This window comes from Biomphalaria glabrata, chromosome 11, assembly GCF_947242115.1.
Source record: "Biomphalaria glabrata chromosome 11, xgBioGlab47.1, whole genome shotgun sequence".
NCBI lineage: Eukaryota > Metazoa > Mollusca > Gastropoda > Planorbidae > Biomphalaria > Biomphalaria glabrata.
The window spans coordinates 19,034,005-19,048,621 of NC_074721.1; positions in this window are offsets into that span (position 1 = coordinate 19,034,005).

The following is a 14,617-nucleotide window of genomic DNA, read 5'->3' on the forward strand; positions in this document are numbered from 1 at the left end:
CACTATTAAAAGGAGAAGATAACTTAACACATAATGATAATGAACCTAAAGCTAACATCCTACCAAAATAATTGGTATCAGCATTCTCAGCACCAGGAGACAAAGACATATTACTTAATTAGAACCTTAAACCTAATAAAGCATCTGGACCTGTTGGTATTCCAGCTAGATTTATCAAAGAACTAAGCAATGAGCTAGCACCAGTGTTCAAAATACTTTTTCAGGCATCTCTTAACCAGGGCAGAGAACCAAGGGACGGAAAAGATGTTAATGTCACACCCTTATTTAAAAAATGAGAACAATCTGACCCAGGAAACTACAGACAAGTATCACTAACCAGCATCACAAGTAAAATACTAGAACACATAATATGTCAAATCATCATAAACCTCATATACAAACATAATGTCCTTACTACATACCAACATGGCTTTAGGAAATATAGATCATGTGAAGCACAACTAATAAGACTAATAGATGGTTTCTCAAAAAATTAAATAATAGTGAGCGAAAAAATATATTTATTAGATTACCATCAGGCTTTTGACAAAGTTCACCACTATAAATTGCTTAAAATATTTAAATATTTGGCATTAATGGTCCATTGCATCAGTGGATTAAGATAGGGATAGAGAACAATCTGTAATAATAAATGGCTCTAAATCAACACCAATAACAGTAAACTCAGGTGTACCTCAAGGAACAGTATTAGCACCACTATTTTTTTAATTTACATAAATGATTTATCGAATCGCGTTAGTTCAGAAATAAAAGTCAAATTATTTGCAGACGATTGCATAATATATAGAACAATAAAAAAACAACACAATATACAGAAATTTTACAAAGAGAATTTGATGAATTACAGAAATGGGAATCAAATTGGAGCATGTCTCTCCACCCAGAAAAATGTCAGTTGTTAAGAGTAACAAAAAAAAAAACTAAAACAAATTAATTTCACTTATCTTATTCATGGCAAACCAGTAACACAGACTAAAAAAGCAAAATACCTAGGTGTTTTAATAAATGAGCGTAGCCAAACCAATTGGAGATTTTGAGTTTAACTCCCCTACTCCAGATGGCTTTTTGAAAGTTTAAAACCTCTCCTGGTGGTTTTGAGTTTGAAATCCCCCTACAGAAAGAATTTTAGGGTTGAAAATCTTTCTCTTTAATATTATATTAAGGTAAACTACAGTCGTCAAATTCTATGACCGTAGCTAAGTGGGGATTCCGAATTAAAAAAAAAATCAACTCCAGAGATTTTTTTAGTTTAAAACCCCCTAACAGATGATTTCGACGATAAAAACTTCACTTTTGTATATAAAATCTTAAGCAAACTACAGTCATCTAATTACAAGAGCGTAGTCAAGAGAGGTTACAAATTTCTGCAAGTGACTGGGCTCCATTAATAAAATGCAGTGAATAGTCATCTGCCGAAATTGAAAAACACTAAATGTGACTCAACAAAGATGGCTAAGACAGATTTTAGGAGTCAGTTATAGAGATCGGGTCTAATTCAAGTAAATCCTTTTCTGAACTGGGAGTCGACTCCTCAGTAAGGTTGTGAAAGAGCGTCGCATGTGGTTGTCGGGACATGTTGTCCGACAAAATGAATTACGCATAATAAGAGTTGCGATGACGATCTAGTACAACTTGGCTCCACACATTCATGCATGTCCTCAGAGCTGGTGGGAAGAGGCTTCAAACATTAGCAGTGACAGATTTTTTGTGCAAACAGCTTGACGGCAAATGCGCCTTAGTCCGGAAGGGTCTAAGTCAGTAAAAATAGCACATTAGGTTTTTGAAAAAAACTTTTTAATAGCAGGCAAATGCAGAATATGCATTTTGTTGGCTTTCAATAGTAGAAATAGGGCTTAGCGCTCCCACAAATCCCCTTGGTGGCAATGGCGGACAGTCACAAATTTTCCACTCACTCCAGGAAGAACCTTTTGTAGGGCACAATAAACTTCCGAAAGAATGAAGGGTCAGAATGTAATAAAGATTATGTACACACACACATATATATACATTTTTTTTTCGGGGGGGGGGGGGGCTGAAAAAATCCCCCACCCAAACGTCCTTCCTGAAAAAAAATCTTGGATACGCCTATGATCAGTAGTATCAGTAGATAATCTTGATACTAAGAAACTGATAAACTATATCTCTCCTACTTTATACCAAATGATACTTGATAAAAAGACATTCGATGAAGCAATCCAGACTCTAAACGGCATCTACATTCAACCAAAGAATGAGGTGCTTGCTAGGCAGAGGTTAGCTACTTACAAACAAGAGCAAGGTCAAAGGATAGACGCCTACATGCAGAAATTATTAATTCTATCCAAAGATAGCAACTTCAAAGAGGTGACTGCTGAACAACATCGAGTAGAGGCTATTAGAGATTTATTTATCAATGGGCTAGTAGCCAACAGCTTTCGAAAACGTTTTACTTGTTTAAAGGAGCTTTCGAGGAGGCTCGCTTACTAGAGCATGCTTATCAGCACTCACTACAGTATGAATCATCACAGCCGGAAACTAATTGTGCTGGAAATACTCTCACCAATTCTTTGGCCACACCCTCGCCAAATGTAACGATTCCTCAAAGTGCAAGCAATTCACACACACATGAAGTAAATGCATTAGCTAGCAAGTGTTACTTTTGCGGCAGGGTTAAGCATCCCCTCTCTAAATGCCCAGCAAGGGAAGCGACATGTAATCAGTGCTTCAAAAAGGGGTAAATTTCAAAGAATATGCAAATCGAAGTTTCGGCTATCGCTACTATGCAGCTTTTGAGTTTAAACAAATCAAGGATACCCATTTTCATCAACAATGTGCAATTGAAAGCCCAAGTAGGCACTGGGAGCTCTGAAAGCTATATTTCGACGCACATTGCTAAAAAGCACAAATGGCCGACATGTTCCTCAGGCAACAGAATCTTTATGGCTTCCACCCATCTATCTCGAATCACTCATAGACTTGTCTACGCTAACATACGTTTCAAAAATGAACGATACGAAGGAGTTAAACTTTCTTTACTAGACAATTTGTGCTCCGACGTCATTCTTGGACTTGACTTTATAAGTTAGCACCAAAACTTGTTTATTCCTTTCGATGGTCAGAAACCATCGTTATGCCTGAGTACTCTCCAGCCAGCAAGGGTAGAGGCTCCTAGCCTATTTAGTAATCTGTCACCTAACTGTACCCCAGTGGCTACAAAGTCTCGCAAATACTCATTTCCAGATAGAAATTTTATAGTAGAGAAGGAAATTCAACAACTGATATAGGATGAGATCATTGAACCATCTAAGTCTCTCTGGCGTGCACAAGTCCTAGTCACAACAAATGACAGACATAAGGAAAGAATGGATATAGACTACAGTCAAACCATAAACCGGTTCACTCTGCCAGACGCCTACCCTATGCCCAGAATTGATGAACTAGCAGAAAAGATTTCCCAGTACTCTGTATATAGCACTTACGACCTGAAAAGTGCATACCATCAGAATCCCATAACAGATTAGGAAAGACCGTTTACAGCCTTCGAAGCATGTCTCAATTCCGTTGGATTCCGTTTGGCGTTACGAATATAATAGCCTGTTTTCAGCGTACGATTGACAAAATCATCGAAGACGAACGACTTACTGACACTTTTGCTTATGTGGACAATGTGACCATCTGCTGTTCATTGTATTTATGTATCACATTTGTTTCAGCACCTAGCTCCAACTCTATGTTTACGTTCACAGCTTCACACCCACTGAAGCTTCTATATGTAATGTGTTTATGTTGTCCACTTGTCATTAGGAGAGATACACAATTAAATCGAGCCATTGTTTGTCTAATACATGCCTAATGGCTGTCTGTGTCGGCTCTATTGAAGTTGTTGGTGAACGGATTTGGCGAGGTGGGGGGGGGGGAGGAAGGGCTATCTAGGGCACGTGACCATTGACCACTGTGGTAGTAATTTGCGTACGGGCGAAACGACTCTGGCACAGAAGACATTTTTTTGGACATTCCGATGGTTTAGTTATCGAGTTATCTCTAGGCGGTGTTGTCGTTTCCAGGGCCTTGGTCGGCGCAGTCTCTTATTTTCGTCACATTTAATTCACTGTTTTCTCTCATTTAAATACTTGGTCCCTGGTGCTACTTTTCATTTATGTTTATTATATGTATATATCACTTTCTTGATAGTGCTCAAAAGTATGGAATCACTTTTAATGAAACAAAAAGTGAAATTAGCACTACTAAAGTGAGACTGTTAGGATACGAGATTCCCAAAGTATAACTTAAGCCGGATCCTGAGGGATTTTGCGCCCTAAGGAAATTGAACAGAAACAAGTAGTGGGTCTCCTGGCACGCTACTCACAGTGGATACCTAACTTCTCAACAAAAATAAGTATGTTAACAAGAAATCAACAATTTCGTGTCCCTGAAGAAGTAAAAGACCATTTGAAAGTTTAAAAAATGAGCTTGAAAAAGCCGCCGTATATACTATTGATCCAAATCGCCCTTTAACAGTTGAGACGGATGCTTCTGATATAACCATTGCAGCTACGCTCAGCCAACATGGCCAGCTGTGACAAGGTGGATTGAAATGTGTCCGTTTTAGGGTGTCTAGGGGAATTTATAGATTGAGAACCCACTCTTGCACAAATTACAGACACAATGTTATAATGCGGGCTACAAATAGTGTATATATGTATAAAATATGTACAGGTTTATTATACAAGGAAAATAATTAACAAGGTGTAATGCTGTACATTGGCTAGGATGGGATCTAGCATATTTATATGTATATATCATGGGCGTAGCCAGGATTTTTTTTCGAAAGGGGGGGGGGGGTGGGGGGATTTTTTTAGACCCTCCGGCGCCGTTTGGCGCATTTGCCGTCAAGCTGTTTCCTTAAAATTGTAGATTCCCTGCCATTACTAGCAATGGGGTCTGGGGAGCGCTAGTGCGGGGCGAAGCCCCGTCGCCAAGCACTATTTCTGGTATTGAAAGCCAACAAAATGCATTTTCTGAGGTATCTACAGTGTATTTTCCTGCTATTAAAAGTTTTATTTGAAAAACCTAATGTGCTATTCTTACTGACTTAGACCATACCGCGCCGTTCGGAGCATTTGACGTCAAGCTGTTTCTATATAAATCTGTCACTGGTAATGTCTGAAGCCTCTTCCCACCTGCCATGAGGACCTCAATGAATGAGTGGCGTCAAGTTGTACAAGGATATCATTGCAACTCTTCTTATGCGTAATCCATTTTGTCGGAGAACTTGTCCCGCAAACCTCATGCGTCGCTCTCTCACAATCTTACTAAAGGGTCGACTCCCAGTTCGGCATGGGATTTCCTTGATTTAAACCCGATCTCTATAACGGACTTCTAAAATCTGTCTTAGCCATCTTTGTTGAGCCACTGTACATTTAGTATTATTCAATTTCGGCAGATGACTATTCACTGCAGTTTATTAAGGGAGCCCTGCCACTGGTAAAAATGTGTAACCACTCGTGAATACGCTCTTGGACTTAAGTGACTGTAGTTTCCTTTGGATTTTATATCGAAAAGAGAAGTTTTATCGTCAAAATCATCTGTTGGGGGTTTTCCACCTCAAAATGCTCTGTAGGGGGAACTCAAAACCATATGGAGGGGTTTTAAACTTTAAACAAACGCCATCTGTAGAAGAGAGGTTTAAACTCAAAACACCCGATTGGATTGGCTACGCTCAAATAATTTTAGTGTGTAATTTGCTTTTTTTTTTATATTGAAGAGGTATTTTTAGCATTAAACCCCTCTGAATGGGGGTTTAAACTCAAAACCCCTTTTGGCAACGCTCATAGCATTTTGAGTGCGTAATTTGGTGGTTTTTTTTTACACTGAAGATGTATTTTTTAGCCTCAAACTCCCCTGGCGGGGGGTTTAAACTCAAAACCCCTTTGGCTGCGTTCATAGATTTTAGTGTGAGTAATTTGCTTCTATTTATATTGAAGAGGTACTTTTTAGCTTCAAACTCCACTGGAGGGGAGTTTAATCTCAAAACCCCTTTGACTACACACAAAACATTTTGAGTGTATAATTTGCTTTGTTTTTATTATTAAAGAGGTATTTTCTACCTTCAAACCCCGCTGAAGTGGGGTTTAAACTAAAAACTAAGTCAAAACCCATTTTGCTACGCTCATAACATTTTGAGTGCGTAATTAACTTTTTTTATATTGAAGAGGGGGTTTATCGTAAATTTTGGAGGGGGGTTTTAAAATCAAAATCTCCCTTAATTGTGCTCTTGGAATTAGGGGATTTTCGTTTGCATTTTTGTTTTGTTTTGTTTTATAGAAGAGGGGAGGTTAACTGCAAAAACCCCAAGTAGGGGGTTTAAAACTCAAACCCCCTAGTAGGGGGTTTTAAACTCAAAACCCCTGGTAGGTTTTTTTACTTCGAACCCCCCTGGTAAGGGTTTTAAACTCAAAACCCCATTGGTTGTGCTGGGGCAATTGATGGTTTAGTATTAAAATCTCACCTAAAAAAAAACAAAATCAAAGCAAAAAATCATTCACTAAATTCCGATCCCCCCCCAAGGGGGGGGGATTTCATTTCAGGGGGGGAAGGTTTGAACCCCAACCCCCCCCCCCGGCTACGCCCATGATATATATATATATATATATATATATATATATATATATATATATATATATATATATATATATATATATATATATATATATATATATATATATATATATATATATATATATATACATAAATATATATATATATGTATTTCATCATTCGATGCTTAGAGCCAAGTGGTCTGAATGTCATTAGGCTTTTTGCTTAGCTTTGTGTCCGGTGCTGCACTAATGAGACTAGTGTGGCTGGAGATGACGCTGTCTGCTGGTAAGCTGGTGTAGTGGATCAAGGCGCCGTGTGCAGTCCAACGGTTCGTAGAGACAGGGCTCTGCTGCGGCTACTATAAGTCAAGCCAGTGACGGGTCTGTGGCTAGCGTTGTCGTACGTACACTTGTGAAGAGTAGGTAGGGCTGGTATCAGCAGATCTGGTGCCAACAAATCTAGTATCAGCTTTAGGTTGCTATGTTTCTAAGTGGATGTTGCCTATAAATAAAAGCTGCAATGATATGATATAGAAGTCGGTTAGCCCTAATGACACCACTGGGATGTAGATGCCTAAGAGGGACATCTTCAGAATGATGTAGAAACTATAAGCCAGTTTCATAAATAGCAAAGGGAGCTAACAGATAAATAGTGTGTCCCATCAAGGGAGATAACAATAATAATGGGGGAATCCCATGAAGGGAAAAAAACAAAATAGCAATAAGCAATAAGATAATACAAGCAATGTTCACCAGTCACCGTGAAAGCAATTATAAACATTGTTTACATAAATGAGATGAAAGGGAAGGGGAGATCAACGTCTGATACTCGCCCATGCTTTCACATAAGTAAACATAGCTGGGACAAAGTCTCCAAACTAGAGAATAAGTAAATAAACATGGTTTTACCTAAGTATTATATTAAGGCCAACATGACAGGTTAAATAGAACACATAAATAGTAAAGGGAGAGCAAATACATACTTGGTAATAAGACATGTTACAGAAATATTATGATAATTCCTTGCCAAGGATTTAATCAATAACAATATATTAAGGGCTCGTGATCACGATAATTTACTGATTAATTAATAATAGATAATAGCAAAAAGGCTAATACAAGTGGTAAGAATTATTGACAAATTCTAGTCCAGACAAAGGGGGTTACTTTGACAATTTAGCCACAAAAGTCATGATATTATATATATATATATATATATATATATATATATATATATATATATATATATATATATATATATATATATATATATATATATATATATATATATGGCTCCTTTTGTCTCGAAAGGCAATGGATGCGCCCAAATGAGTCACTGGTTTTGGCTTAATCTTGAGACGGGGCAGAATCTGGTGTGGCTAATCAAGCCAATTCTAGAACGGCAGACTTTGCCACAATTCGTACATGTGTATGCCTCTGATTTAGGGCTAGCAGACAGGGCAGCTTTCTTTTTATCCCTCTTGATTAAAGCCGCTTCAATTCTTTTGTTCTCAGCAAGGGTTGTCCCAGCACGCACAGTCTGTCTCCATGCACTTCGGTCTTTGGCTATGTTTTCCCACATACTTTCGCTGATGCCTGAGGCTCTCATGTCTCGCTTGCAGACATCTCTATATGTTAGTCTTGGGCGGCCCTTGGGTCTGACTCCTTCCACAAGCTCAGCATATAAGATATCTTTCGGGATTCTGCCATCTGGCATGCGGGTGACATGTCCGAGCCAGCGTAATCTTCTTTGTGTCAGGAGAGCATACATGCTGTTCATATATATATATAAAGTAATCTACTTATATTATCCATAAGGAATACACAAATATATGTACACAAATAATGTAGTAAATAAATTAATAAATATTCACAGAACTAAGTAAAATGGTTCTTAAGCGCTTTACTAAGTTACATACCACCAATCCAAAGTGATAAAAAAGGGAATTACTAAGTGTAGATCTGAAGCAAGAGTTATCCGCTCTTAATTAAGTTCGAGCGAGAGTAATCTCGGATCGTGAAATTTTGTCCATATAGACCCGGAGAGGGGGTGGAGCAAGAGCGGTGGTGGATAAGCTGCAAATGTGATGTCTGGCGTCTTTTGATAAAGAATTTCCCGCTTGACCGAAACGAAATTTTCCCGGGGATAGACTCAAGGTGTGAATTGGGAGACAAGGAAAACGGTCACTCGTGTCCCTTTGTCTTTCTACCCTAATGGTCAGAGAAGAAGAAGAAGAGATGATCAGGGCTCGGCCAGAGCAAGGGAGATTACATCTGGCTAGCGCTTGTCGATCAGGAAAACTGTGGCCCTAGGCGTTAAATTGGGTCCTTTGAAGGGACCAGCTGTTCCCGAAAAGGGGTGGGGGGTCAACAGGGGGAAACGTTACCTGTGTTAGACACCTTATTTATAGTTTAGTTATTTAGCGACGCACCATAGAAGACGCATATTGAACGGGACTAGTGACGTTTGGGATATGTTGGGTTAGAGACCGGAAAATGAGTTAGCGATATAATCCTCTAGGGTAACGACGTGTTTAGTTGACAGACTTTTACTGTGGCCTTTTCTTAGAATAAATATATGTTAAACTGTTCATCAGCGTTGACTACATCTCTTTACTTGTTAAAACCGATGTCTTGTTTATTCTGTATTGTTGATCAACTACACTGAATACACCCGAACAATAAAACTCAAACGCTTGCAGAGTAATTGGTTGAAATCAACAGTCATCTATAGTTGACCTCAAGACAGCCTGAACAAGCAACATCACACCTGGCACCGAATGGGGAGGTCCAGTCCACCTTTGTCCGCGTCGGTCCACTGAATTGGAGAAGGGGGAACGGATGTCCGCAAAGATAGATAAAGGGAATGTACTCTTGTCAAGAGTCTAATGTGGCACCAGTCGAGATAGGGAAAGTAAGATGTGACATCTGTGCCTAGAAGGAGGGTGGATTGGAGGGTGGAGGAAGTGTGATTCAGCGCTTGGTGGGCTAAATTAGTAAAATTGACGATTAAGAGGTTTAAATTAATTAATTAAATGTTTGGACCTGAGTGATACCTTGAGTGAGCGAAATCGGGTCGTTACACCGGTCCGTTGCTTTCTTCTGTCGCTCATTAACAAAAAGTGAAAGAAAACATTCTTCAGTTGAGAAAGAAGCATATGCAACTGTTGAGTCATTGAGGAAATGGAAACATTTCTTAGTTAGTAAAGCGTTCACACTTGTTACGGATCAGCGATTAGTCTCTTTCATGTATAACAGGTCAAACTATGGAAAAATTAAAAATGAAAAAATCCAGAGGTGGAAACTAGAACTCTCGTGTTTCCACTTTGACGTCAGCTATCGCCCTTGCAAGCAGAACACTGTAGCTGATACATTTATCAGAAACTATCTATCTGCCATCACTCGCAATGACCTTAAATTGCTGCATAATAGTCTTTGCAATTCGGACGTTACTCGACTGTTGCACTACATAAGGACTAAAAATCTTCCATTTTCCATTTTCAGAACTGTGATAGAACAATGTCAAACTTGTACAGAGCTGTTTTTTTTTGACAGCCTACCGGAGAGATGATTAAAGATACTCAACCTTTTGAGAGAATTAGTATGGATTTATAGAAACCTCTTTCTTCTGTTTCAAGAAATAAATATCTACTTACCATTATAGATGAATTCTCTGGATTTCCATTTGCACTTGCATGTCCCAATATGTCTTCTTCTACGGTTGTTAAATGCCTCAATGAACTATTTGCCTTATTTTGATTTCCAGCATACGTCCACACTGACAGGGGAACTTCGTTTATGTCTACAGAGGTGCAGCATTTCCTCCACGAGAGAGGAACCGCGACTAGTAGAGCGACCCCTTACAGTTCGAGAGGAAACGGACAAATAGAGAGACTTAAAGTGACTTTATGGAAAGCCATCACTTTGGCCTTACATTCTAAGCAACTGGACATAGCTAAATGAGAACTAGTACTAAATGATGTTCTGCAGTCCATCCGGTCATTATTAGGCACTGCAACTAACAGGACACCACATGAACGACTTGTTGGGTTCAACCGAAGAAGTGGTTCCAAGACATCTCTGCCCACATGGCTGACTTGTCCGGCTCCTGTCCTGCTGAAGAAGAACGATAGATCGTCTAAATATGATCCCATAACAAAAGAAGATGATTTAGCAACATGCAACCCTCAGTACGCTGTTATCCGAACACCAAACGGTCGAGAAGAAACAGTCTCGTTACAAATGTTAGCCCCTAGGGAGGAAAAAAAAGTCATAGAAAATGAGAATCAGAGTGGAACAGAGCTTGATATTGACTGCCCCGTCAAAAGCTCGCCTCCCAGGAATCAATCTACTGATTCTATGATGGCTGAGGAAACCACCAGCACCACCGAAGACATAGTCAGACTGTCGGAAACTCAAGCAGATGAAACTACACATAGTTACAATCTTAGAGTAAGGAGAACTAGGCCCAACTACAAAGAGTAAAACCTCATCAGCTTACTAGAACTCTTAAGTTGACATTTAATTAGTCAATACTAGTCTCCAAAATGACATTTTTTCATTTTACTATCTTCATTTTAACTTTGACCTTTAATATGATATTTGATTTATCATGTAATATTTTAATAAGCTATTTGATCTATCATGTTGTTGTTTTTTTGTTACAGCATGTCATACTATTCTGCACACCTTGTTTACTTGAATCTCTATTATTGTTCTGCGTTTACTTCTTTTATTGTAAATAATACTAGTAAGCACAATTTGAACTGGGGGTGAAAGTTATGAAATTATATGCTGTATCGATTGTCGTTTTTATGTTTACATGTGCTTGTAACTCGTCATTAAGAATGTGTTCACGCAATGTGTGTTGTGTAGTCATTCAGTGTATTAAAGTTAAACTAAGCGGACATGGTTTTAGACCCTGTTATCATTATATTCATAACAATTACATTGTTTACCCTAACCCTCTGAGATCTCTGGGTTAAAAAATTCATTAGCCCATAATATTATATATGAACTAATTTTCAACGCTTTAATTTTTTTCAATAAGTATATTAAGTTGTATGGTAATAAAAGCAAGTGTTAAGCAAGCTATGGTGGTGTACTTTGTCAACAGCCTTGAAAAAATATGACAAAATAGCTTCTATTTGCTTAATATCACCTAAACCTTTTAAAAATTAAGCAACAAGTCCTCTTTTTTGTGTTTCACATGATCTATTTTTCCTAAAGCCATGTTGTTATGGAATAAGGACATTATGTTTGTCTAAGAGGTTTATGATGTTAGTACATATTATGTGTTCTAGGATTTTACATGTGATGCTGGTTAGTGAGACTGGTCTGTAGATTCCTGGGTCAGATGTCTCTCCTCTTTATAAGTAGGGGAGTGACTTTAACTTATTTCCAGTCCCATGGTACTCTGCACTGGTTAAGAGATGCCAGAAAAAATGCCAAAGTAATCTAGACAGAATACCGTCAGGTTCAGATGCTTTATTCGGTTTAATGTTCGCTAATAGTTTTGGGATTACATTTTTCTTGTACTTCTATATCTCCTTTGTTGTCTACTTTGTTAAAATTAAGTTATATATCTTTTTCTCCTGGGGCTGAGAATACTGATGTAAAGTATTTATTTAGGATGTTAGCTTTAGTTTCATTATTATTATGTGTTAAGTTATCTAATAGTGCTATATTTAGATTTCTATATCTTGTCTAAATCTAGAAATTTTATTGATAGATTATCTATAGTTTGTTTTATATTTTTTACGCTTTACGTATATATAATCTAAATTATAACTAGATCTAGAACTAGATCTTGACAACAAGATTTCTTATCAGAAGTTCTAGTATCAAACCACAAATACCTGTACATTATAATTTGGCAGCTCTTAATTGATACTCTATACCAAACTACACTGGGACACCGTGTGACACATAGTTGTAAACGAGTTCAAACTCAAGTAAGCCAGTGACATTTTTTTTTAAAAGAACACGGAAAGGAAATATTTTCTCGAAAGGTTTTGTAAAAAAATTTGTGCATTGGCGTGCCTTCCTTGTAAAAAGTGAGCTATCCCCCCCCCCCCAAATTTAGATAGTATTTTGGCCAATGAAGCACTTGCAAAACTTAAAACTATCTGGACGGACACAAAAATTGTCAAGAAGTACTTCCTGGTCACGGTCATATACAATAAGCATGTGAATCTTGGACGCTGACTGCAGAACTCGGAAAAAGGATTTTAGCAATGGAGCTAAGATAGTACAGAAATATCTTAGGTGTCAGAAAAGACAGCATTTGGAATGAAAGATAAGAAACAGGATTAATACAGCAATTGGATCCTACGATATCCAAACCACTGTCAACGTAAACTCAAACTCTATGGCCACATTACAAGCTCATTAGGGCTCGCTAAGAACTTCTTTCAGGGAACAGTACCAGGATTAAGAAGCAGAGGAAGACAGAGTAAGCGAATGGAAGACAACAAGAAAGAATGAACATGCCTGTCAGTGAATGAAATTCAATCTAAGGCAAAAAACAGACAAGAAACGGAGAAAGACGGTTGATAGTTCTTGTGTGGTGCCCCAACGGTACAAAAGACTAAAGTGTAGGTGAGTTTGGGCAGTAGCAAACCATTCGTGTTCACAGAGAACTATGTTGAATCCCTTCATCAGTTTCTCTTTTTAAAGTCCCTGGTTTGATGTGAAGCATCTATTACCCTTGTATTTCTAAGTTTTAAAAAAATTTGAAAAAATATTCAAAGACGGATTTTCCTTTAAATAAACAAATAAATAAATGTAATATAAGCAAAATTTCTTTATCGGTAATTAACTGTTAATTTAAAAAAAAATTAACAATTCAAAAAGACTATTTAAAATCTCTTTTCTGATATTTTTAAAATAGTTATTCCTTTAGGCGCTCTTCAAATACAGGCCTGCTATAGAGGAGGCAGAAATTAAATTCCTAATTCCAAAAGTGTTTTTTGCCTTTTTGTTTTGCTTAACGGTCGATAATCCGCTATTAATTGTTTGTCGTCTGTCGTCCTGCCACGTTTTGATCGATAAATAACTAGACAATAAATTAAAAAGCTGACTTTCCCATCAGACAAATCAATAATAATTTAATATTAATAAGAAATCTCACATTTGAAAAATTAGTTGTTAATTTTTTTTTGGGTTAAAAACATGCCAATTTGCTTCATTGAAATTGTTCTTCTAATTTATGTTATTACATTTTCTTTTCAAGAGGTCTAAAATCTCATTGCAAACAATACTTTGTACAGTTGGCTTTCTAGCGAAAAAGGTGCCAAATGATTCTTGAAAATTGAATTATTTTAAACAAACAAAGAAGATTGTAACTTTTTGTCCATTGTCGAAATTGGTGGAGCCGCGTCTGAGTTTGACTGATTACAGAAACTGTTTTTAAAATTGCATTTTTACTTGTATATTACATTTTGTTTTTGGGAGGGGGGGTGAGCGGGGGAATGTGTAAGTCCAATTTTATTGACAAAAGTTTATCCAGTCTATTTTTAACTGAAAAAAAAACAAAACAAACTTAAATGATTTTTTAGTTTTTTCTTTAAATATTTGGAACAAAACCGGGGCCTGAAAATTCCTTTACAATGACGGGATTTAGTTTGGGTTGCCTCTTTGTTTTTGTGAACAAAAAAGTATCTCGTTCATCTAGTAATTTTATTTACATTTATCATTTAATCATAACTATGAAATTTTGTTGCTATATTAAAATGTTAAATTTTCATGTAGTTTATTTTAAATTACTAGATAAATCTGTTATTGAAATTTCAAATTATTATCAAAGCTGTTTTTATAAATATATAATTTAACTTAACGAAATTGATCAATTAACTTTTTAAATTTCACATTGATTTGAGGATTTAGAAACATATTTTGAACCGTCAGATTACATCAATATCTAATTATGTGGTTGTTTTGTAGCTAATAGACAGTTTACAAATTTTACATATAAGATCGCGATGTTTTGTTTTCAAATGTCAGAGCAGAAATTAAAT